At 33.4% G+C, this 23,996-nt stretch overlaps 1 long non-coding RNA gene across 5 annotated transcripts in view; it reads left to right on the top strand.

The window, feature by feature from the left end:
- The first annotated feature begins 8,452 nt into the window (after positions 1-8,452).
- The window catches only part of LOC144313053 (uncharacterized), a 90,803-nt gene continuing 75,259 nt past the window's right edge, over positions 8,453-23,996 (top strand). For all 5 annotated transcript variants that reach the window (XR_013378748.1, XR_013378747.1, XR_013378745.1 and 2 more), the window contains exon 1: positions 8,453-8,804. This is a non-coding gene — a long non-coding RNA (uncharacterized LOC144313053). The remainder of the gene's footprint in view (positions 8,805-23,996) is intronic.

Below are 23,996 nucleotides of genomic sequence, written 5' to 3'. Positions count from 1 at the left end.
TCAGACAACAAGTATCATCCTTATCAAAGATGCTCTATATTAGGATAACAAAGTTTCCTTCTGTGGCAGACGTGAGAGTGCTCCACTCAGAACTCTTTTCAAAAGAGAATCTATGCTGGGAAGAGTAAAGTTAGCTCACAACCTCCAGCTGCCACAAATTCATGACCCACCAGAGCATTTTATCAAAGCCACATTTCCCAGTCTACTCCCAACCAAAGACAGAACATGGTGAGGGTACTTGAAGTATCAGATCCTTGCCTCATGTGTGACTCCTCTAATGGACTATCATTGTTATGAGGCTCCCATCATCCTGGCCAGGGCCTGATCAGGGCTGCATTGCAGGCTGAAGCTCTTTCTATCCAAATTTGCTTCTTTTTTTTTTTTTTTTTTTTCTCTCTCCCTGCATTGTGGTCTGATGGTCTCCTCACTACAGTCTTTTTCCTCTATGCTTCCCTGGCATAGAGTTCTATACCTAATCAAACACGAGAAATAAATATGGGACAGAAAATATACTCTGCTTTACTCATTTTTTTTTAAGATTTTATTTCTTTATTCATGAGGGACACAGAAAGAAAGGCAGAGACACAGGCAGAGGGATGAGAAGCAGTCTCCACGCAAGGAGCCCGATGTGGGACTCGATCCCAGAAATCCACCTTATGACTTATTGTAATATGCCATGGACACTTGAAAGGACTATATATGCTTCAGGGGTGGGTTGCGTTTGTTCTTTAATTATCAGGTCAATTAGATCTACAGAACTTAGGTTGGCTTGATATCCAACCACAAATATCCATACCTGTGCTCATTTTTATACACTTGCCCTGTCAATTACTGAAAGGAATACTAAAATATTTAGCATTTACTGTAGATTTGATATTTCTACCTTTAGCTCTATTAAATTTTTCTCCAAGTATCTTGTAGTTCTGTTAAGAGGTGCACACTTAATGACTGTTAGATCTTTTCAAATAATACTTTATTTTTTATAAAATATCTTTTAAGCTCTAGTAATGCATTTGACTTGAAATATACTTTGTCAGGTATTAATGTAGTCATCACAGCCTTCTTTAGTTTTAGAATAGTAAGTAATTCTTAAACATTTTTGATTCCACTACTGCATCTTTTTACTTAAAATGCATTTCTTATAAGCAAATACACCATGGTCTTACTTGATCAAAAGTCTGATCTGATTTTTTTTTTTTTTTTGCTAATAATCTTAATTCAATCTATAAAATAGTTGGTATGTTTGGGCCATGTTTCCCATCTTGGCATTTGCTATTATTTGGTTCTTCTTTGTTAGTTCTCCTTTGCCTACATCGACTTAATTATATTTTTGCTTTTGGTATGCTAGAGATTTTAATATGCAAATAATATTACTGTACATCATAATAATTTTACAAACCAATCACAGTACATTTACTTTCTCCAAATACTTGTCATTTTTTATATTCCTTTCTATACTCTAAACCCAACATAACTTATTTTGAAAGAAATCACTAGATTTTTAATAATTCAATAATTTTAAAACTCTATAAAATATAAATACTAAAAGAATGCTACTATATATTTCCCAAGAGATACCCCTTTCCTGGTACTTTTTATTATACACTTTAAATCTGGCTATTTGTTAATTTTTCCCTTCTACTTGAAGAACTTCTTTTAACCTTTTCTTGTAGTGAATTTACTGGATAAAATACTCTTAGTGTTATCTGGAAATGTTCCTTGAGACTTGTTAAAATTCAAGCAATATTTTTAGTGAATATAAAATTGTAGCTAAAAAAATTTATTTTTGTTCTGCCATTTGACATTCCATTTTCCCTGGTGGAAGCCATTAGTCATTCATCTTGTTGTCCTGCTGTATGTTATATGTACTTTTCCCTTATCATTTAAGATTTACTTTTTGTTTGCTTTAAATAATTTATGATATGCTAGTGTGCTTTTATGTATATACTACATGCTTAGAGTTTTGCTAAGCTTCCTATACATGTGTATCAATGTCTTTTTAACAGTTTGGAAATTCTCCATTCCTTATTTCTTCAAATAGTTCTTCTGACTTATCCTATCTTTTTTCTCCTTCTGGAAGCTAGTTATATATAGTTTTTCCCTTTGCTATTATGGCATATATCAGAGATCCTCTCTTTCAGTTCTCATTCTTTATTCCTTTCTGTTCCACCTTTACTATTTTTACCTGCCTTAATGGTCACTAGCCTTCCTATTCTGAACCCAGACTGAGGTTAAGCCTATGTAGTGGAAAGTGTTCCAACTAAAACACAGGGAATAACTGATAAAACAACAAAAATGAAACATCACAGTTAAGTGTAATGCAGTGAAAAAGTTTAGTATGCATCTAATTTGATTTATAGGGGTAAAAAGAGAAGAAAATGGAGTACCCAAAATACCTAAAGATGTATTCACTATGAATTTTCCAAAACTGAAGAGATGGCAAACACAAGTTTATAAAGCATTATGAACACCAAGCAGTATAAATATAAAATGACATATATAAACATCATAGTCAAAATATCTGAAAAAAGAAAAATTAAGAAAATTAATTTTAAAGGACATTGTTTGGGGTTTTTAAATTTATTTTATTTTTTTAAGTAGGCTCTATGACCAGCATGGAGCCCAATGCAGGGCTTGAACTCACAATACTGATACCAAGACCTGAGCTGAGATCAAGAGCCAGAGGCTTAACTGACTAAACCACCCACATTCCCCTAGAAGACAGTGTTTTAAATTAAGAACCAATAAAACTGACATCTGATTTCTCAGCAGAATCCTGGAACCAGAAGACAATTGAATTAGATCATTAAAGCAGTTCAAGAAATGCAAGATTCTACAAATAGTATTCTTAAAAAATTAACATATTTCACAATATTTTAACAAAGAAGCAATTTTAACCATGATTCCTTCCCTATAATTCTATAAAGTGAAAGAAAATTATCCCCATAGAATATTATAGAGATTTTTAAAAAATGTATTGACAAGAAATTGAATGTTAGGATACCCAAATGTGAGATTTCTTAATGAATGTGCCAAATAAATGAATGTTGATAAAATAAATTTAAATTAGACAAAGATATTAAAAGATCTAATATACAAAGAAGATAGCAGCATAAAGGGAATAGAAGTACACATTATCTTACCTCATTATATTTTAAAGTATCCTAACTTTTAAAGTGATGAGATTATATAAATTAAAAGGAACCACTAGTTCATGGGGAAGTGAAAGATTGAGGAACCTCATCCAAACTGTCAGTATCTTGAACCAGGAGAAGCTATGAAAATTAAAGCAGCTTAAAACCAACTTTAAAGTTCTGGTTATGTTGAAGCCAACCTTATGTTTTGGTTGTTTAATTAAAGTGCATTATAAACTGTTGACATTTTGCAAACAAGAGGGTGAATATTTTTTGCACAATAGCAAAAAAAAATCTTTCTGCAAATTCACTTCAAAGTATGTCTAGTGTAGTGCCTTCTGATGCACTTGAATCTGATGAGTTATGAGTCTCAAAATTCCAAGTCTATTTCCTTGTTTTTTTTTTAAGATTTTATTTATTTATTCATGAGAGATACAGAGAGAGAGAGAGAGAGAGGCAGAGACACAGGCAGAAGGAGAAGCAGGCTCCATGCAGGGAGCCCGACGTGGGACTCAATCCCAGGTCTCCAGGATCACACCCTGGGCTGAAGGTGGTGCTAAACCTCTGCACCACCAGGGCTACCCCCAAGTCTATTTCCTTGTATCCATCTAGCATGCATTTGCTGGGTTCTTTTGAAATGTGACATGAATATTGCCCAGATTTACCTAATTTCTCTCTCTATAGCTATCAGTTGATCTTATTGTCAACCTAAAAACTTTATAATTCTTTGGGTATTAGAGGTTTGATATCATTTATCTTTATATTCAGTATTTCTCAGAGGAATCATCCTCCCAGAATGTATTGCTAATTGTTAGCCCCACTCACATCCTGTCTTGTTTCTTAAAATGTCACCTCATTGGACCATTGATAAAAGATCTACTACTGCAGGATGCACAATTTTTAAACAAAACTGTGGCTACTCTATAGAAGCTATTGCAATAGATGTATAGTTATTTGGGTTTGTAACCAGCTTGAAGGCCTTAGGAAAGGTGTTCCCTCCTTCCCTAGGCAGCAAGATATCTGTATAGACTAATTACATTAGTGCCCTTTATTTATGGCCTATAAAGTCTAATTTCTCTCTGAAACTGACAAAAAGTTTAACACTTGTTATTACCAGGAATTGTTCTCATAGTAGGTAGCAAAAGTCCAACCCAAGCTGCATTAATAAAAAAGAGTAAGGTGTAGTAATGATGCTGATATAAGTCCAGAGACTCAAAAAGGGCTGAACTAAATTCAGAAATACAAACCCTTTCAAACTCTACTGGTGTACCAGTTCATTTTTTTTTACATGATTTGTTATCACTTGCCCCATATTTCTTTCCTCCATTTTCAAGTTCACACATCAGAAAATGGCCAGTAACTCCTAAATTGACATGTCTACTATATGAGAACCATATTACTAAAGAACCCAGTGAGATCTGAAAGTGTTTGTTCAGTTACCCAAAGAGCTACTCATTTTCATATATTGTGTCTAATTCCCACTTCTGGTCAATAAGTTATGCATCATAGGCAGTATCTATTTAACTAGAATATTATCACAGTAAATATAAAGTTAGAATGAAAATAGAGAGTTAACAGAGCAGCCTGGGGAAGGGAGTTTCTAGGGAAAAAATGATAAAGAAATGGAAAAAAATAATATGTCAGTTCCACCAAAATTACAATTCTTGTTCTCATTATCAATTTTTTCATATTTCTTTAGAATTTTAAAATAATAAACTGGAATAATAACAGTGTCTAGTTGGTGCTTTAAGAAAAAAATGATGGCAACAGGTGAAAATAATCAACTTGTTTAAATGAAGTTTAAAAATTAGTCTTTGTTTGGGGACACCTGGGTGGTTCAGTCAGTTAAGCATCTTCCTTCAGTTCAGGTCATGATCTCTGAGTTCTACACGTGGCTTCCTGCACTGCAGGGAGTCTGCTTCTCCCTCTCCTTCTCCCTCTCCCCCCTGACTCATGCATGTTGTCTTTCTGTCTCTTTCTCTCTCAAATAAATAAATGAAGTCTTAAAAAAATTGGTCTTTGTTTAAATAAGCTGCATTATTATCATATGAGAATAAGAGAGGGTATATATAAAATTATATAGTAATTTTGCTAATGAGTCTGTAGGATATGTATATTATATATCCTATATAATATATATCATATATATAGGATATATCCTATAGAATAATAATGATAGAATAATATACTATAGAATATACATATATATTGTATAATATACATTCATCAAGGTTCTATACCTTTCACTTCTCTTTTTTCTGAAAGGTTGTTTTGCTAGTTTTTAAATATATCATGGTAACAATTATTTTGGTCCTTATTAAAGTACCAAGTAGTTGATCCAGAAACTAGTACAAATATTTTAAAAATAATGTTTCATTAAACATGCACACAGGGGCTCCTGACTGGCTTAGTTGGCTAAGCATCTGACTCTTGATCTCAGCTCAGGTCTTGATCTCAGGGTTGTGAGTTCACGCCCTGTGTTGGGCTCCATGCACACGTATTTATGCCTATATTAGGAAACAAATAGAATGTTAAGGTAAATACAATTTAAAAAGGAACCATTTCTTAGAAAAATAGCATACGTTTTTTTTTATTTATATTCCTTCAGACTTGAACATTGCAAGGGATAATTTAGAGTTCTATATCTGGTGTCAAACAAAATGAAACAATCTGACTACATAAAGTAAAGTACATTAAACCACGGATGGTGTCAGCTTCCCTCCTGTCTCCTCAGGGAGCAAACATTACAACATCATATGAAAGGTAGTGGATTAATAGTAAAGTTTCCAGGATTCAAATATATGTAAATACGGCGCTTAATCCTTTTGACTCCTTCTGCTAAAATTGACTTGTCTGATATATGTGTACATTTTCAGGTTCAGTAGTTTAAATTGTGTTTTCAGAAGCTGCTGGAATAATCTTTGTAGTTAATGTTTTATGGAGTAGTTATACACCTGGAAGAATCTGATTCCGGATGTGGAAATAACATATTTGTACAAAACCAAGCAGTTTCAGAAAATTCCTCTGTAGACGTAGGGCATAGTGAGATATCTACAAGAAATTATTTTGATTTTTTTACACTTTTTTCAACGAGTATTTACTATTAGTTGAGGCTTGATTCAGGATCCCGTGGTGGAGATCACCATGTACCCAGGTCCCCCTTCACCACCCTGGGAGAAGGATGGAGGCCAGAGGAGAGGTGGGTGGACCAGTTCAGATCTTCTTAGGCAAGTTGCCTTCTTCCTGGTGGTCATCCCAGGCTGGCACCAGGGGTATGGGGCAGAGGGACTTGTATGCATGCCCAGCACTGTTCTCACATGGAGATGTTATCCTCTTTAGCAGTCATTGGCTGCTCACAGCAGTGGAGATCCAGGTAGTTCTGGCAGCAGTTCCTAGTCTGTTTCTGGTTGGGGAAGCAGCTGTCAAGAGGGACAGTCTGGTAGTTCTCGATTTTGGTCCTGATGCCTTCTGCCCTGGTGCTCACTCTAAAGACACCCCTGTAGCCACTTGCAGCTCAACGTGACCCTCAGCAAAGATCAAGAAATTATTTTTAGAACATACTATTTGACTCTAAAGTATTCAACAAATAAGATGGGAAATGTTGCTACCCACAAAGTACAAAAAATACCAAATAATGGTTTCTGATTTATTTTCTAGTTTTGCTTCATTTATCATTTCAAATGTAGTTAAAATTTGCCTTTCATCTAATTTAATGCTTAACCAATACTATGACGTAAACTGTGGGTTGGTATTACTGACCACATTATAAATATAAAGAAGCCAAAAACTAATTAGGTTCTAATAGTTTGCCATGGTGACAGAAGGAAGACTAGATTATAGAGTTTCTATCCATTTCTGCATTTTATTTTACTGATTCATCTCTGTTTTAGGGCTAAAATGAGAACAACTTTTTTTTTTTTTTGGAGAAATATTTGGATAAAATGTGTTCAAAGCCAAAATTTAACTGTGAATACATTTACAGATCAATTGACTTTACCTAATGATTCATGAATCTAGCAGCATCCTATATATCAAATGGAAATGATCTCCAAAGAGCTGAACAAAATAGGAGATGTTCATAGGCAGAAGGGGACAGGGAACAAGGAAAGAGTGAATTATATCATCTTTGGGGGATGGAAAGGGCCTATCAGGTGAAGTAGCTCATTAGCACTGACCAGGAAATTTCAAATTTACTACTTTAAGATTATTTTCCTGGGACAGATTGAAATTGCAATTAGGTTAGGTATTGAGTCTTGATTTTCTGATGTGGGGTTTAGCACAAGTGATTCCATTGTGGGCCTATTGTCTTTTCTTGTTTTAATTTCCTTCTTTTGATCAAAGTCTCAGATTGAGAGAAAAGAACAAAATTTGAGGCATTGTCACCACTCCCAGCTACTGCTCAGAAGTTCTTGCGTGTTTTTGTTGATCTTCTGTGTGGTATTCACAGGTCATGACTTTTTTCCCCCCTTAATCTCTGTGTTACAAGCCACAACTTCAGATCTACAAATTTTAATTCAGTCATTTTCTTCATACCATTTCTGACATTTCAGTCTTAGGGAGATCGTTTGCTTGGTGATTGACAGGTGCAAATATGCATTTAAAGTTTTTGAGAGAGTAGAGCATGACACAGAGATTACTGTTGAGTTTTAGAAGTAAAAAAAAAAAAAAAAAAAAAAAATCTAGCATATGGAGTGAACTTCAGAGCCACGGTCTCCAAGACACAATCAATCAAGATAAAATAAAGAAAGACACCATTAAGGAATTATCTTTTTAAACCAAGGGGCTAGCTCAATAATCCTACATACTTGGAAAATACCAAGTTTGAATTTCATGAGAAGTGTTAATCCTGGTCTAAAAACAGGTGTTGGCCACGGCAAGATACTAGTACTTGTTCACCTGAAAGATAATCAAATGCTAGCCTATATCAAGAATGATTTTGGCCAAAGAGTCTAAAGATTTTTGCTGGGCAGCTATTGTTTTAGCAGTCATGTAATACCTTCAAGAGTTAAGGAAAACTTCCTGATCATAGCCTCATTTCCACCTATTCTTAGCCAGGGGAGCTGTGATCTATCAAAGGAAGCTAAACTCCTCTTGGTAATTTCCACATGAGTCTATGGCTCAAGACTGGAAAATTTACATGAAAGCCAGTAAATTTTAATGGTCTGTAGACCACACAGTTTTATTCTGGTTACCAATGCCTTGTGCCTCTTTCTTTGCATAGAGCCTAGATGCAAGTTTCCCTGAGTTTGGAATTATTAACCACAGAGAAATAGAATCTCTTGGTTAAGTATTATGACACAATAGAGAGGGAACAGAGTTTGTTCCAGACAAACTGATGCTTTGGAAATCAAAGTAGTTTGTGATGAGCTGAACTACGTAATCACTGCAAATCTAAGAGTTGTTTGAAGGTTGGGTTACCCCCTTAGCAATGGCTTGGGAGATACAGCCCTCTTTGGCTGTGAGATGTATATCTAAGGTTCAGGTTTCTGAAGTTTGGCTTCCATTTGGGGAGTGAAGGCAGCCTGATATATTTACCTCTAAGGAGATTCAAGGGAAGTCTTTCTCTTAGTCCAAAAGAAGGTGGAAGAAAATTAGAAATGTTCGTTCAGAGAATTGTAGCCAGGTATTTGAAAAAAATTAGAAGATTTCAGAATCCAGTTCAACTTACAGGTATGTACCAAAACTTAATTAGACATGCTCACAGGATTAGAATCTAATATTTTTTATGCAGACATAATTCCTCTCTCTAAAAATATTTCTTCATTTTTCTCTCTATAGTCAGCCCCATTTTTATCAAAGATAATAACATTAAAATAATATTTTCATTAAACTTGGCCTCATTATTAACAAAAGTAAAGCGAGAATAGTGATTGACCCTATAAGCTCTTTTTAAGAATGCTTTACCGACATCTTTTCAAAAAGGTCCTCTGTGACTTTTCCAAGAAGCTTTATTGGTTCCATAAAGTCAACCTTGCTTCCTGAGAAATGTCTTATCACCTCTCAGTGTATGCACATCTCTCTCAACTATGGCATTCCAATCAAAGCCTTGGTAATATAGTCAACATTTTCAATTGGGTCCTGTAACAAGAACAAATGCTTGTTAAACTTATATAAATATATTATTTTGCTAGGAAAATATTACTCGAGAGTTTATGAATTCTGAAGGAATCAGGCAGGTAGGAAAAATAAATGTTTTCCTCTTGGTTTATAAATGTGTGATTTACCAAACTGCCATAACCCATAGGAAGCTTAAGAAAAAATGCTTCCTTAAATTTTGGAAAGCAAGTCATCATAGAACCAGTAATGTTTCAAAAAAGTCATAGAAATTATGATCAGGGATCCCTGGGTGGCGCAGCGGTTTGGCGCCTGCCTTTGGCCCAGGGCGCGATCCTGGAGACCCGGGATCGAATCCCACATCGGGCTCCCAGTGCATGGAGCCTGCTTCTCCCTCTGCCTATGTCTCTGCCTCTCTCTCTTTCTCTCTCTGTGACTATCATAAATAAATAAAAATTAAAAAAAAAATAAAGAGATATTAAAAAAAAAAAAGAAATTATGATCATACTTTTCAGTTCCTGTAATCCCAATAATTAATAATTCTGCTTTTTACAGTTTCTCCACTAGTTCAAGAAATTCCTACCCAGTTCAGTTTTAATGATCTTGATGAGGACAGCTTTCTGATAGCTTTAAGATTCTTTACATGAATTTCCTTGAAGATGAAGTACTTTTACAGGAATAACTTTATAAAAGCAGCAAAGTAAAACAATAAGAGCCTATGAAAATACTTAAAGATTCTTATAGTAAAAGATCTGATAAGAGTTTATTATAATGCAATTGACAAGGAAATTTGGTTATTTTCATGCACACATTTGAAGATAAGAACTGGAATTATGACTGATAATGTTAGAACAGGAAATAGCAAATTTTGGAAATTTCATATTTCTGCAATACTTCTATCTATACAAATATAACATAAAGAAATCTTACTATTATTTCTTACTTGACATTCTTACCGTATAATTTAACATATCAAATTAGCCTAATTAGTTTATCATTTCTCTTTTTTTATAAAGAGAGAGAACAAATATTTTCAGCTATCTCAAGGACCATCTTTAAAATCCTTAAGTTTGTTCCAGGTCAAAAAAACTTCCTTTAGAATTTGATTTTGGAAAATTTGTCAAAAATTTTGAAAGATTTTAAAGCACTTGGTCAAATAGGATCATAGGTTACTGTGAAACAATATTTTTAAACAGTTACAGGCAAACACAGAAAATAAGTTTAAAAACAACAAATCTTAGCTCTTTTAATAGGGAAAACTCAATTTCTCCAATAAAGTTTTGCTAAAGACAACACAGAATATTATTTTCACAGAACACAGAACCTTTGTTGTCAAACATTAAATAGGAAAAATAATACAAACAGGCTTTTAAATTGCATGTAGTCAATATTTAGTGACTGTTAGTGTGAGTGGAAGAATTTATCTTTGGGACTCAGCAAAACCAGTTCTAAGAGCAAAGTGTGTAGTGATAGAAGCCCCCTTCAAAACAAGAGAAATCTCAAAAAATCTAACTTTACACCTAAAAGAAGTAGAAAAAGAAAAAAAAAAGCCGAAGGTTAATATAAGAAAGGAAATAATAAAGATTAGAGTAGAAATAAATAATATAGCAACTAAAAATTACTATTAGGAATCAGGTACAATAATAGAAAATTGATCAGTTAGAAAAGAAATTGGATCTTTCTGGCGGATGGAATAAATTAAGATTATCTGCTCCAGATGACTAATGAATTACTAATTTTTGTGGAGAAGACATAATATTTTCCATTCTCCTAAATTTTAAAATACTCTCTCCTCTTTTGCTGTCCTTCAGATAAGAATTACCTCCCTGGGGCAGCCCAGGTGGCTCAGCAGTTTAGTGCCACCTTCAGCCCAGGGCGGATCCTGGAGACCAGGGATCGAGTTCCAGGTCGGGCTCCCTGCATGGAGCCTGCTTCTCCCTCTGCCTGTGTCTCTGCCCCTCTCTCTCTCTCTGTGTCTCTCATGAATAAATAGATAGATAGATAGATAGATAGATAGATAGATAGATAGATAGAAGATAGATGATACATAGATAAAGAATTACCTCCCTGAAGTTGATATTTTACAGATGGCCTGGGTAAGAGTTATGGAAAGAACGCATGTCCTCCCAGAAAAATTTGTTTCCTAAAGATAATATTTACAAGCCTCTGAGATAAATGAGAGATGTTCTGAGACTGATAAAAAGGAATAGGTAAACTTTGAACTACCTCTAGACCCGCATTTTGAGTTTTGCAAAGATTTGTAAGATAAGGACAGTTGTTCTCAATTCCTCAAATACAGAAAGGTTCATGATGTACCTTTCCCATGTCATTATCTGTTTCAAATGCCATCAGAAGTTCACTTCAAACCCCATCATTGCCAGCAAAACTGCTAAAAAACAAAATTCAACCGAATAAACTTAAAGATCACATTGGATTTATTCAGAGATTCATGAATTGGGCGGTATCTCATCTAGCCAAAAGAAGTTATGAAAAGCTGCACAAAATGGGACTTTAATAGGCAGAATTGAGCAGAGACATGGAAAGAGCTGATTATCTCATCTTTCTTTAGGGGGATGCAAAGAGTGTAATGTATCTTGAAATCTGGGATTGAGCTACCTCTAGCTTTGTTCTTTGTCAAAATTGCTTTATCTATTTTTGGTCTTTTGTGTTTCCACACAAATTTTAGGATTGTTTTATTTCTGTGAAAGTGCTGTTGGCATTTTGATAAAGATTGCATTGGATTGAATCTATAGATTTCCTTGAGTGGTATGAATTTTTTAACAATATTCTTCCAACCCATGAGCATAATGTATCTTTCCATTTTTTTGGTGTCTTCAATTTTTTCCATCATTGGTTGTAATTTTCAGGGAATATATATCTTCACCTACTTGTTTACATATATTCTAGATATTTTATTCTTTTTGGTGTATTTTTAAATGGATTTTTTTCTTAATTTATCTTTTTGGTAGTCCATTATTAGTTTATAAAAATGCAACGAGGTTTCTGTATATTTTGTATCCTGTGACTTTTATTGATTCATTTATTAGTTCTCATAGGGTTTTGGTGGAGTCTGTAGGGCTTTCTGTGTATAGTGTTGTGTCATCCACAAATAGTAACAGTTTGATTTTTTTTCTCTACCAATTTTGATTCCTTTTATATCTTTTTCTGGTCTAATTGTTGTGGCTATGAATTTGAGTACTATGTTAAATAAAAGTGCCAAGAGTGGACATCCTTGTCATTTTCCTGATATCAAAGGAAAAGCTTACATTTTTAAAAATCATTAAGTATGATATTAGGTATGGGTTTGTCATATATGGACTTTATTATGTTGAAGTATATTTATTTCCTCTGAATTCACTTCTTTGAGAGTTTTTATAATAAATGGATTTGAGGGATCCCTGGGTGGCGCAGCGGTTTAGCGCCTGCCTTTGGCCCAGGGCGCGATCCTGGAGACCCGGGATCGAATCCCACGTCGGGCTCCCGGTGCATGGAGCTTGCTTCTCCCTCTGCCTGTGTCTCTGCCTCTGTGTGTGTGTGTGTGTGTGTGTGTGTGTGTGACTATCATAAATAAAAAAAAAATAAAAAAAAATAAATGGATTTGAATTTTGTTAAATGTTTTTTTCTGATCATGTGGAGTTTTTTAAGATATATATATATATATATATATATATATATATATATATTTTTTTTTTTTTTTTGAGAGAGAAGGAGTGAGCACAAGCAGGAGAGGGGCAGAAGGAAAGGAACAAGCAGACTCCCCACTGAGTGGGGAGCCTAATGTGGAGCTTAGTCCCAGAACCCTGAGATCATGACCTGAGCCAAAGGCAGACTGAACCACCCAGGCACCTTGATCATGTGGTTTTTATCCATTATTTAATCAGTGTAATGTATCATGTTTAATTGTGGATAATATATCATACTTACATTCCTGGAATAAATCTCACTTGATGGTGGTAAATGATATTTTATTGTATCACTGTTTTTTAATTGCTATATTTTGTTGAGGATTTTTGCATCTATGTTCATCAGGAATATTGGCCTATAGTTTTCTTTTGTTATAGCATCTTTGGTTTTGTTAGCTATCAGAGTAATGCTGACCTTATAATGAATTTGGAAGCTTTACTTCCTCTTCTATTCTTTAGTAGTTATTAGCTCTTTCATTTTTGTGCATTTAATAGGTATTAACTCTTTTTTATATGGTTGGTAGAACTCACTAGGGAATCTAACTGGTCCTGGAATTTTGTGTTTTGGCAGGTTTGTTTTTGTTTTTGTTTTTGTTTTTCACTACAGCTTTGTAATATAACTTGAAATTTAACATTATGATACTTCCAGTTTTTTTTTTCTTTTTCAAGATTGTTTTGCCTATTCAGGGTCTTTCATAGTTCTATACAAATTTCAGGATTGTTCTAGCTCTGTGAAAAATACTGTTGTGTTTTGATAGGGATTGCATTAAATCTGTAGATTGCTTTGGGCAGTATGGGTGTTTCAACAACATCCTTCCTGTCCATGAGCATGGAATACCTTTCAGTTTCTTTTTATTATCATCAATTTCTTTCATCAATGTGTTACAGTTTTCAGAGGAAAGTCCATCATCCTTTTTACGTTTATTCTTAGATATTTTCTTTATGGTGCAATTGTAAATGAGATTTCTTTCCCTTAAGTTCTCTTTCTGATGCTTCATTATTAGTGCAAATAAATGCAATGGATTTCTGTACATTTTTAGTGGAGTCTTCAGGGTTTTCTATATATAGTATCATGTCATCTACAAATAGTGGAAGTTTTACTTCTTTACCAATCTGGATGACTTTTATTTTGTTGTTGTTGTTGTTGTTGTTGTTGTCTGATTGCTGTGGCTAGGACTTCCAGTACTGTGTTGAATAAAAGTGATGATGTACTTTGTCAAATTCTTTTTCTGCTTATATTGAAATAATCATATTATATATATATATATATATATAATCATATCATCATATCCTTTCCCTTGTTGATGTGATGTATCACACTGATTGATTCATAAATATTGAACCACTCTTGAATCCCAAGAATCTTGGTGAATTCTAGTTGATCTTGGTGAGTTTCTTTTTCTAATGTATCAATGGATTCAGTTTTCTAGTATTTTCTTGAGGATTTTTGCATCTATGTTCATCAGAGATATTGACCTGTAGTTTGCTGTTTTGTTTTTTGTTTTTGTTTTGTTTTTTTGGTGGTGTCTTTATCTGGTTTTGGTATCAAGGTAATTATGGCCCTAAAGAATAAATGTGGAAGTTTTCCTTCCTCTTCTATCATTTGGAATCATTTGATAAGACTAGCTAGTAACTCTTCTTTAAATGTCTGGTATAACTGGTATAACTGGCCTGTGAAGCCCTCTGGTCCTAGACTTTTGTTTGTTAGGAGGGTTTTTTGCTTTTGTTTTTGTTTGTTTGTTTTGATTACTGATTCAATTTCATTCCTGGTAATTGATCTGTTCAAATTTTCTATTTTGTCCTGATTCATTTGGGGGAGGTTATATGTTTCTAGGAATTTATTCATTTCTTCTAGAGTGCCCAATTAGTTATATATTTTTCATTAAAATCTCTTAAAATTATTTGTATTTCTGTGGTGTTGGTTGTCACTTCTTTTCTTTGTGATTTTGAGTCCTATGCCTGCCTCTCCCTCTCTCTCCCTCTCTCTCTCTCTCTCTCTCTCTGGCTAGAGGTTTGTCAATTTTGTTGACCTTTTCAAAAAACCAAACCTGCTTATTTTTTAAAAATTTTAGATCCATGGGAAATTATATTCTTATTTTTTTTTTAATTTTTATTTATTTATGATAGTCACACAGAGAGAGAGAGAGAGAGAGAGAGGCAGAGACACAGGCAGAGGGAGAAGCAGGCTCCATGCACCGGGAGCCCGACGTGGGATTCGATCCCGGGTCTCCAGGATCGCGCCCTGGGCCAAAGACAGACGCTAAACCGCTGCGCCACCCAGGGATCCCTATTCTTATTTATATACACTGTAGCATTTACTGCTTAAAAAAAGAAACTGTGATGTATTAATGAATCAGATGAATCAATAAAAACATTTAAGTATTTTACCTAAAACTATTAAAAACACTAAGGATTTTTAAAAAGGCCAACTAGGCTAGGTCCTTGTCAAATTGGTGATTATATAACAATTTCATGTTGGATTGTGATTTTTCAGTTATATAATTCTACAGTTTAAAATTGTGTGACTCTGTACTTCTTAAATGATTTTTGGCATTGTATTACAAATGTTCTTTTTCCATTTCTGCCATACACATATGTACAGACACACATGTAGATTTTCAAATTATATACTGTAGGGTTTCAAATATCCTAATGTCAGTAGAATTTGAAAATAGGTTTCTAACTTGTGCGCTGAATTTGAAAAGCTCCTAAAGCCAATGAAACTACTTTTACTACATTTGAACTAAAATAAGCAACCTGTCATCGACTGAGTTGAAAGCATGGTTCCAAGAATATATCCAGTAAAATTTATGTCTTTTAAAGTTTAACTTCTTTGGATTTGTTTTCTTTTCTTTTCTTTTTTTTTTTTTTTTTGTTCTCTTTTGTGTTTTAGGTTTTTTTTTTTTTTTTTTTTTAAATGGGGATATTTGTATTTTGTGGCTCTTTTTTTGAAATAATTTTTAGAAAAAAAAATTGAAGAAACTAAATTCCACCTTAATTTCTCTATAAATTTGCATTTGTAGATCAATTTTAAGATTCTAGAGAAAATCTGATTTCCCAAATACTACTAAAATAGATTGTTTTTTACCACAAAAGGAAAGAGATCTTAAAAATGGCTTTAATAATTAAAAACAAAACCTGATTTCTCATCACCAGTGACTAAAAATATATTTGTATTTACAAAAGCTAAAATGATATACGGACAGTTTTGCTGCTCTAACTTTAGGTAGTAAGTAAATAAGAATCACAGTAGACCAGAGTGTGTAGTAGAATAAAGTCAGATTGCAAAAATCATTAGATTTTCTTTAAGTCACCATGTAAAGCATATATGGTACTATATATTCACTATATAAAGGTACCAAAACTCTTGATATGCAGATGACAAGATGGATGGCTCAGTTCACTAAGTGAAACACATACATGCATGACCATAATTCAGATCTGTGCCTTAGTTATTTAACAAGTTATGTTATACATATGTGTTATGTATATGTTGCAGATTTGGTGACTATCTTGTGAGCATCACAAGAAATAAGGTAAAATCTGTCAATATTAAATATGTGCATTTAACTTCTTAAATCATTTAGACTATAGGCTCTTGTAAATAAGAAAATTTAAAAACTGCCAATGGTGGCTAAAAGTTTCATATATACTCTATCCACACATTTTGTGTTCTTAATGTTATTTTCAGATTTTATGATTCCCCATGTCTCTGCTAAATAACTCAGGCCAATGGAAAAAATTGCTATTGCAGGCATTTACTTCATTGTTTTCAAAGTTCTTTTTTTTTTTTTAATTTAAATTCAATCAGCCAACATATACCACCACATCATTAGTTTCAGATGTAGAGTACAATAATTCATCAGTTGCATGTAACACCCAGGGCTCATCACATCACATGTCCTCCATAATGCCCATCACTAGGATTCAATTCCATTCTATAAATATTTGTAAGAACTCACTTTCTGTCATGCTGGATACCAGATACTGGCAAAAGATAGATTAATGAGGCACAGTTACTATCTTGAGTAAAGTAACTAGCTACTATACTAGGTGATAGAATTGTAAAACAGAGTAGAGGAGGGGCTTCAGTCTTCAGTATCTCATTGTCCACAGAAGTGTGAAGCCAGAAAAGGTGGTGGTTATATTAGATGCTATCACCAAAAATAGAATTTTACGCTTAAAATTTGTTTTTTCTGGTCCAACTAAGAAAGTAAAATTCCATGAACTACGAATACTAATCTTGTCACAAGTTCCTTCAAATGGATGATAGCTATTTGCTTGATAATGTGGGCAGCTTGGTTATAAAACACTATACTTAAATGGAGAGCCCAATTACAGTGGCACTAGATGGAAATATTTGAATTTTACTGAGAATAGTTGAGTGACAAGTATCAAGGGGCAGAGTAACAATCTGATTGATGCCATTCTCTGATCCTTGATCTCAAGTCTATTATGTAAAAATTGTAAGCTGTCTTGGATACATTATATGCTGTGTAGGATATTAAACTTCAATTTCTTTTTCATAAAGTTGACATATTTTTATATTATACGATGAAAAATGATTAGTCTATAGCAAAAGTCAATCAACATAGAGGAAAAAGAAGGCATTTAATTTTATTTAAAAAGAAGTGAAAAGTTAAAAGCCAAGATGGTAGACAATTATGAGCAGATAGACTGATATTTATGCTGAATCTTTCTTTTCAGGTTTCAATTTAGATTTTAAGGATATTTAGCTTAGCAACATCATATCTAGGTTTTCTTCATATGTCTATTAACAAGATCTCACATTTCTTGGCATGTTATTATTTTAGACATTTTTTGCTTAGGGAGTCCCCAGAAATTGAACTTGGATATTGAAATTTTATACTTTAAATTCAGAGTTTGGGATCGTCTTATTTTCCTTTGTATTCCCCAGAGATTGTTTTGCAAATAAAATATTTCTTGACAAAGTTATAGGGCTTAATAAATATCTGAAGTAATAAGTGAAATATAAATTTTTATTTTTCCTAGCTTGTCCATGCATTTAGGAAATATTCTCATTAACAATTTATAGCATAGCATCAAATTAAATACTTAGGGAATTTAATATAATAAAAGGTACGGAACACATTAAATGTTGTAAAATTGGGATCAGACATGTCTTATCCATGAAAGGACCCTTAATTTCTTTTCAATATTAAGATATTTATTGTTATTAAATATGAGGCACAGTGTTCTAACACTCTTTTTCCAAATAGCCTGAGACTTGATAAATTAAATTTCAATGTGTGCTTTAACTAGTTTCCATCTTTCCTAGTGATGGCTCACACTCTTGTTCCTGAACTCAATGCTGCCTATAGCCAGGGGTGATATTTTTGATATGAGATAAAATAATCTCCATATGATTGAGAAATAAAAACTAACTTGCTAAATAAGATTATATTTTTCTCACGAATTCTATATAATAGATGCTGAAGAACTGAAAATTTCCAACTGACTCTTGCTAAACATTAGCCACATCTATTTCTCACAACTGTTCTAATAATATCTAAGCCTATTTATCAAATGAGGCTAAAACATTGAATATATCTGCTGTCTCTATATATGATCCCATGTTTATCATAAGTTCATACTCAGAACAATATGAATGGGTCTAATATTCTTTAATATATATATATAGAAAATGTGTATACTGTATTATATAATATATATACTGCATTCAGAAGGGTAACCTTGAAATAATATCATATTGCAATATTTAATAAAGTTTGAGCTAATGATTTTTGCATATCTCTTCCTTCACAGTATAGAAGATACCCAACTTATAATTTTTCAACTTTACAATGGTGTGAAGGCAATGTGTATTCAGTAGATACCATACTTTGAATTTTGATCTTCTCGTAGGCTAGTGATATGCAATATGATGCTCTCACATGTTGCTGAGTAGCAACAGCAAGCCACAGCCTGCCATCGGCCACATAATCATAAGGGTAAACAACAGATACACTTAGAACCATTCTGTATGCATACAACCAATCTCTTTTTCACTTTTGTGTAGTATTCAATAAATTATGTAAGATGTTCAACACTTTTGTTATATAATAGGCTTTGTATTAATTGATTTTGCCCATTTGTGGGCTAATATAAGTGTTCTGAATATACTCAAGGTAAGCTAAGCTACGATGTTCATTAGGTTAAATATGTTAAATGCATTTTTGACATAAGATATTTTAATTTTATGAAAGGGTTTAGCAGGAGGTAACTGCACTATAAGTCAAAGCAGATCTGTATATAACTACTCTATGCTCACAGTATTTGTTGTTAATAGATTTAGGGCATTAGAAAATCAATGGTGCTTTCAAAAATTTTATGGTGATTTGCAGTAATATATGAAAATATGCTGGTAAACTCACTGTTATTTCCAACTCACAGAATTGCATACCTTCAGACACCAAAAAAAAAAAAAGATGAGATCAGAAAACTATATTCAGTGTTTTGCTACTTTTGCAATATTTTAAAAGTTTGTGTGTTGTGATAATTATAATTATTACATTATTCACTTCATATCACAATGAGAGGCATTATTAGTTATATGTTTTTAAAAATTACACATTTTTGAAAGACCTGAGTGAAACTCTTGTTACTGATTCTACTTTAAGTGACCAGCTCCATTTTAGAGATAAAAACAGAGGGTATTTGGTTGAGGAATTTTATTACATATAAATTTGGAACATTCTCTCTAAAGTTTTACAAGATAAGTTATGGGAAATATAGTTAAAATTAGATAAAAAAAAACAATGGTCTTTTATTTATAAAGCCATTTATTATTTTCTTAATATTAGCTCCAGATAGTATAACAGTGAATGATAATTGAAAATGTTAATTGAATATTCATAAACAGTTTCGAGTATTAGGAAGAAATGTAATCTGAAATACAAGAAAGGCCAGAATAAAAATTCTAGGACTGTATGTTCCAGTGTGGCATAAGAGTGAGCCTATAATGAATACCATGGGGCTCCACTGCTCTATTCAAGGCATTCCCTACTTAGTCATCCTAAACACCATCAAACTTGATGCCATGATAAGCATTAACCTAGGTTTGGAAACGAGGAAATTGAAGTGCAGAGAAATGTAGTGATTTTTTTTTCAAGGTTGAGTGGCAAGTTAAAGGTGGAATCAGAAATAGAAAACAATTTTGTACCCCAACTTCAATAGATCATTCTCTTTTCTAATAAGATTGTAACTATGTATAGATGATGTCTATATATTTCTTCAGGCAAGGCTACAATGACCTCCAGTCCACATAAAATCCTTTTGATATCATTGACAGTAATGCCCAGTATCATTTTAGATAACAACGTAAATCTTACATGTTAGCCTATTGGACTTAGTTGGTAAATGAGGATATGATATACTCTAGCAATGGTTTAATAGTACTAATCAGTATTAAATTTCCAGTTAAGACAAACTAGATTTCAACAAACCAAAACAAAAAAATCATGAGTAGTTACAAAAATGTTATTTCAAAGGAAAAAAAGAGATAAAGAAATGAAGGACAATCATTGAATTAAGTCCCAAATTGGAAGGAACTATTCAGAAGTAAATTCATTGTAATTAGTAAAAACTCTCTTGGCTAAAGCTGAGAATCCAAGCGAGGCCTAGGAAGACAGTAAGAGAAACCAAAGATGATAAACACAGCAAAGCGATTAAAATGGAAAAATGAATTTACATGCCTTTTAAGGTCACATACAACATTTATCAAAATTGTCCATATTCTGGGTTGTTGAGAAATTATTAACACACTTTAAAGTTTGAAATCAGATTATATATTTAAGTTTCATTTATGAATATTTGCTTTCCTAAAATAGTTACATACTAAAATTACCAGTGTTTTTGTTATATAAAGAAATTATCGGAGCTGAATCTAGGGGGAAAAAAAAACAACTTTTATCTTCAGCACTATCCTATATATTAATATACATAGAGGTACATATGTTTTATGTTTATTTATAAACATTAAATATATGTTCTTACCCCTTTGCATCAAGGGTATCTACCATCAACATACATATAAAATATATGTACACGTGCATATATATGCACAAGTAAAGATGCACATCTGCTAGAAATATATCTCACGATTTTTTTTTTAATTTTTATTTATTTATGATAGTCACACACAGAGAGAGAGAGAGAGAGAGGCAGAGATACAGGCAGAGGGAGAAGCAGGCTCCATGCACAGGGAGCCCGACGTGGGATTCGATCCCGGGTCTCCAGGATCACGCCCTGGGCCAAAGGCAGGCGCTAAACCGCTGCGCCACCCAGGGATCCCTATCCCACGATTTCTATACCAAACATTTCCTATGTATGGTACTCCAAAGTTCGTTTTCTTTGATTCTTAGAAAAGTATAATCTGTTAGAAGGAAATGTATTTCCCTTAATTAATGATTTTTTTGTCTTTAAATGTCTAACTTCTTACAGGTAGTATGTTTTTATAATACAAAAAAAAATTAGTTAAAGGGCACTTAAGTGGCTCAGTTAGTTAAGCACTTAACTCGATTTTGCCTCAGGTCATGATCTCACAGTTGTGAGATGATCCTCACCTCAGAAGCCCTACTTAAGTAGCATGGAGCCTGCTTAAGATTCTCTCTCTGCCCGTCCCACCTCCTCCAAAAAATAGTTCAAGTAAAAAAAAAAAAAAAAAAAATGTCTGGTAGCAACAACTACACATAATGGACAAATACTGGCTTCTAATACCAGTCTTCAAAATGGAACCAGGGCTCTTTGGAGAAATGTATTATTCTAGGACTGGGACAGAAAACGTGCAGGATGAGCCTGGAGTATTTGTAGTGCCATAAAGCAAAGAAAGAGCAGACACACACACACACACACACACACACACAAAATGATGAGAGAAGATAAAAGTGATACTTAAGCCAACTGAAAAAGCTAGAATAATGTAACAAACTAGTGTTATAGTATAAGTGTAAAATAAATATCCATAAATCCATATAGGTATAAATAATTGAGTAAATAAAGTGGAAAAAATAGACAAAGTTCCTATGTGGAAGAATTCAAAAGCATTTGCGTAGGTATGCCCTCCTTCAGAAGATGAAGCATAACTTCCCACTTCTTATGTGTGTGCTGTGCATGATTTTCTTCCAAGGAGCACAGTGTGGAAAGAAGAGGAAAAAGGTTGATAGTGGAGAAATCTGATGATCACTGTCTCAAATTATGTGATCAAGGTTGGCATCAAAAGTGATTTCATATTGATGGCAGGTACCCTTGATGCAAAGGGGTAAGAATGACTTTTTAACTCTGTGGACTTCTTCTCCAAAACACATAATCCCAGACAAATTCCAATTGAGAAATATCCTAAAAAAAGGCTGAACAGTAATCCTGAAAATTGTCCATGTCAAGGAATGTCAGGAATCTAAGGAATCTGACATTGAGGAATGTCTGAGAAACTCATAGCTAAGTGGAATCTAAGGAGGTATCACTACTAGATGCAAGGTGGTATCGTGAATGAAATTCTGAAATAAAAACAGGACTGAAAAAAATAGGACTGAAGAAATCATAATAAAGCATAAACTTTAATTAATAATATATCAATATTATTTCTGACAACTGTACCATACTAAGATTTTGAAAATAGAAGAGACTGGGTGTAGGATATTATGGGAACTCTGTTTTATCTTCATAATAATTCTGTAAAAATAAAATGGTTTTAAATAAGACAAATAAAACTTTACCAGAAAAATTAAAGATCACTATTTAATCAGAGAATCATTTTCTGTGTACATATGTGTAACTCTGTGTGTGTGTGTGTGTGTGTGTGTGTGTGTGTAGCAGATATTCACCAACTGTTCAAACCCTTTAGGGGAAAGTTCACATTCCTTTCACACAGACTATGGACCTGCCTTTGACTTGGTCTGTCCAATGGCAAGTGAATAGCTTTGGTTCACTTGCCCCCTTTCCCCCCTGTGATGACCATGAGTATAATACACCCTGGGTGCTTGCCCAAGGAGTATGCGGACACATGTGGAATACCTCTGAATTTCATTCAAAGCCCAGAGCCAGGTTGAGCTCTCTGAAATCTAACCCAGTGCCATCTGACTTGTTATACAGACCATAAGTGAGAATGATAAACATGTGCTGTATAGACCAGTATGTATTTATGTTGGTTTGGTTAGTTAATTTATTGCAAGAGCAGTGGAATAATTCAATTTGTAACTCAAATCATCAAGTGAATGTTCATTATTCTTGTAATATATTTGCATCCTTATTTATTAATTTTTGTGTATGTGTTCAGTGTCTCTAGAAGTCAACTGTAAAAGAGTGGAAGTTCTCTAGTTCGGGAAAATGCCATCTAAGGGTTTATACTATTTTAACTAATAGACAAGAAATCTGTGGAACCATAGGTAGCCGAGATACTTTGGATTATTATTTGTTCTTTAGGAAATATTTTTAGTTCATCACAGTTAGGTGTTTTGTAAAGATATGACTCAAATCTAGTCCAATTTCATGTCCATGCCATTTTTAAAATGTGTAAATTAATGAATTACCAATATTGAAATGAGTTCATATATAGGGGTTCCCTCTGTTTTTGTAATATAGAAACATATTTTGCTGATACCAGGTGATGATTAAAAGGAAATTTAACCAACATTAGCGATAAATGTAATACCACTTGAATATGCATACAATGTCTTGATTTTTAAATATATGGTATGTATTAGTTACATGTTTTCTGCATATATGACATCGCATATATATCACACACAGAGATACACAAAATTTTGTGTACATACACAGAAACATACAAATATGTATGCATAAGTAAATACCCAGGCTGTGAGCTAGATGGCGATAGAGCATGCAAAGATAACTTTACACTAGGATCCCTGGATTATGATCCCATCTAAATCTTGAGAAACTCTAGCAACAGTAATCTGTATGTGACATGTTGGATATTATTATTCTCTTATTAAATAGAAATATTCACTAATATATGAAACGTCATCTTATATCTTTCTAAACTACTTATGAAAATGGCACTGATAAATGAAAATTATAATAAATGAAAAACAGTTTTAGCAAAGAACATTTCTCTTATGTTCAGTATAGGCTGAAATTCTTTTCA

This window comes from Canis aureus, chromosome 4 (assembly GCF_053574225.1).
Source record: "Canis aureus isolate CA01 chromosome 4, VMU_Caureus_v.1.0, whole genome shotgun sequence".
NCBI lineage: Eukaryota > Metazoa > Chordata > Mammalia > Carnivora > Canidae > Canis > Canis aureus.
Note: the sequence above shows the minus strand (reverse complement) of the source record. Positions and strands in the feature narration are given on the sequence as shown.